Here is a 3,743-nt window from a genome sequence, read left to right on the forward strand (position 1 = left end):
TTTCAGTATTCCTAAACTGCTCTTTTGGAAATTCTCAGAGTATCATGTATTCTCATTTTGCAGATGAGGCAATCTGGATGGAGAGGGGTTATCTCTAAACGTCTGGGAGGCCAGATTAGCCACGGATTTGGGATCCAGACCAACTGCTGCTCAGAGTCTAGACTGTTGGTCAGCTCATCAAGCCACGTGCATGCTTCTCAATTCCCAGGGTTGGCCTGAGTTACTGATTAACTTTGTGTGTCAACTTGGCAAGAGTTTTGGGATGAGATTCACATGTAAATCAGTGAACTCTGAATAAACAGACTGCCCTCCATAAAGCAGGCCTTCCCCAGTCAGCAGGAGGCCTGAAAAGAACAGAGACTACGCCCCTTACACCCCTGGCAAGAGACTCTTGCAGTGCGGCTTCAGACTACTCCTCTGCACCACCATCAGCCCTGCTGGGCACCCAGGACCACACCAGGATTTTGGATTCACCAGCCTCCATGATCACATGAGAAACTTCCTATACCAAAATCTCCCTACATACACATATCCTGTCAGTTCTGTCCTCTGAGGAATCCTAATACAGTGGTTAATTTCCTCCCTAGAAATCACTGAGGAAACAGAACTCAGCCTAAGAAGGAGGCACCCACCTCACTTAATCCTTTAAACTACTACACGAGGCAACACTGCATTTCCATTTTATAGATGAGGAAACCGAGGCCTTGGGAGATGAAGGAAAATGTGTGGCCACACAGCAACTCAGTGACTGAGGTAGAAACAACCCTGCCTCTAGCTCCAGAGCCACGCTCCTCCCACTGTCCTGGCTTCCTACGCCCCCGCTCACCTTCTCATGCTGGCAGCCACACTTTGGGGAGAAGCCCACAATCACTTGGCCTACAGGCCTAAGCTCCCTCCACCATCATCCCCATCCCCATCGGCCAGCTTGCAGCCTAAGGTCTAAAACTCATGTCACAAGCCACTTAGAGGCCTAGAACTGGGAGCGCCCCCAGCGGCCTGGCTGCAGGTGCCGTCCCCACTCGGCCCCTGCAGGGGGTCCCCAGTCAAACCACCCTCATCACCAGGCAGGTGCACCAGCACCTGAGAGGACAAGGAGGTCCTGCTTCCGGAGGAACCCAGAACACCTGATCAACCCGCACCTCCCGTCCCGCCCTTCTCAGTCGCAAGCCAGTCTGCAGCCAGCTCTTCTAGGGCCACTCGCCCTTCTGGTCTTCCACGGCCACCTCCTAATACAAACCTACTTATGCCACTGCTGGTCCCCAACCACGTCGGTTCCATGAGGGCAGGATTTTGCTGCTCCCTGATACATCCTCAGAGCCTGGAAGGTACTTGATCGACATTTCTTGAAGGAACAGGAGGAGGAGGGAACAGTCACGCATTACTTTCATTGTCCTCTCACCCAGCCACTCTGCTCCAGGTCCCGCCACCAGGGACTGAAGCCAGTGTAGGTACCCGGTGGCAGAGGGCCTGGAGTGACAGCCTTCTGGCCTAGGAAATGCAACTGCTGAGCAGATTCACAGTGGGAACAGTGACCTCCGGTGGCCGGAGGACGGGTGCCTGAAGAGCGTCCGCTGCTTGGATACACAGGGGAAGCCTGTGATCTGGCCGCTGGTTCATTTGTTCCTTCTCACTAAGTTGCTGAGGCTGCCTTTGAGCTTGAGATCCTCCTGCCTTAGCCTCCGTTGCTGGGATGACAGACCCGCACCACCACGCCCCTGGCTTTTTATGCCGATGTTTGCTTTTTGTTATATTTTCTTAGTCGGCAATGGACATTTGTTTGTAAGCAGTGCTGAGAATCCAGCCCAGTGCTCGCACACGCTAGGCAAGCGCCCCGCCACCCAGCCACAGCCCAGCCCCCTTCGTGTTGTTTTGAGTCGCTTTCTAATTTCAGCATGGAAGGCTCTTCTGCCTTTGCTCCGAGTCCTCTCCTCTACCTAAGGTGAGACCTGGGCTTTTAGAGCCAGAAAGAGACTTATCCAGGTGACGAGGACATATCAGGTACGCATCAGGGGAGTCGTGTGTCCACTCACACACGAACCAGGCCCTGGGAGGAGGGTGCAGTGGCGAGCCCAGCACGCGAGGGGCGCTGCGGGAGCACTGGAGACTCCAGCGTGGGAACGGCAGCGCCCCAGTCCACCTTCCAGCCCCACCAGCTTCCCAGAGCCAGGCTCAGGGCCGCGTTGAGGACTACTTTGTTAGGAGGGCCGAGGGCATTAGTAAGAACAGAGGGGAGTACTTTCGCAAAGACAAGAGGGGCAAAGCGGAGCCAAGGACCCGTGTGCGACAGAGGCTCTGTCCTCCACTGCCTCTCCCCTCACTGCTGCCCGGGGCAAAGGCAGGCCTGTCCTTGTCACACTTGCTCTCCCAGGCGGTCTTCCTGGGCCTATTCCCTTCTAGCCACCCAGCAGCAGGGACTGATATTCAACAGCAGACTTGCGGGAGGCATCTGGAAACACTGCTCAAAACAAACAAAACCCCATCCAAGCCCTGCCCTGAGTGGTGGACCACTGCAAGAGGGACAGCCCTGACCTGCAGAGGGGCTCCTGTGCAGAAGGCTCCCCACCCACTGGCCAGACGAGGCGGCCTGGGCTAGACGGCGGTGGAGTGACATCACCTGTCGTTCACTGCCAACTATCATTCATACTGAAGAGGGGGCTGGGGCCGTAAAGCACTTGCCTAGCAAGTGGGAGGTGCTGGGTTCGATCCTTAGCACCACATAAAAAAATAAAGGTATTGTGTCTGTCTACAACTGAAAAAAAGAGATACACACCCCCCCACACACATTCAAGAGTGACAGCTGATGAACAGGCAGTTAGTGGTCTAGGCTGAAGGTGTGCCCCTGCTCCCCGCCAATGCCCCCATTTTAGTTGCATGAAAGACAGATTTTAAAACCCAACAGTGTCCCCACCTGGGGTGTGGCTGGGAGCCAGGCTGCCCACCGAGAACAGGGACATGTGATCAAAGGGATCAACAACCACAGGCTACTTGTACGGTATGGAGTCATTCCTCTGGCGGGGCCCCAGCCCAGGGGTGCTGTCAGCTCATGGTGTGACCTCAGTGCACAGCTACAACTTAGAACCGCTGGTCAAAGGGGCACAGATGACAGGTCAAAACCTCTTCCTTCTCAATGAGACCCACGCCTGCACTATGACAAGCCATACACATCCACACATCAGGTCTCCACGCCGCCAGTCATCCCGACTTTACACCTTCTTACCTGAAGAGTGGCAAACTTTCTGGTTTACACGGATGTGGATTAAGCAACAAACTGATACTTTTTTTCTTTGCTGCTGCAATTAAGAAGAATGTTCTTCCTCTCCTCAGCCCATCTCCGCTACAACCCTGTGGTCTGCTCCAGCCTGGGAAGGAAGCTCAGGGTTTACTGGCCTCATCTGCACAGCTAGTCAAGTCCACGCACAGAAGCAGCAGGCCTCGTGCAACTCTTCTGTCAGCAGTGGCCACACTGGCTTCTGAAGTGAGTTCAGCCCATTTGCCATGGGATGACTAACCACCTCTCGACCATACCACCCGGCACCTCCTGAGCTAAGCGCTCCAAACTCCCGAGACCCGGCCTCAGCCCCTCCTATACCCAGTGCCAACTCTCACACTTACACCTAAGAGAAAAAGAGAACATATGATCTTCCAGGGTCCCAGGGAAAGCAAGAGACAAATTGATAAGTTTTTTGGTTTTTTGCTTTGTCAGTCTAAAAAGTTAACCTATTCAAATACAAATTGTATCTGAA

Source organism: Sciurus vulgaris (genome assembly GCF_902686455.1).
Source record: "Sciurus vulgaris genome assembly, chromosome: 10".
Taxonomy (NCBI): Eukaryota; Metazoa; Chordata; class Mammalia; order Rodentia; family Sciuridae; genus Sciurus; species Sciurus vulgaris.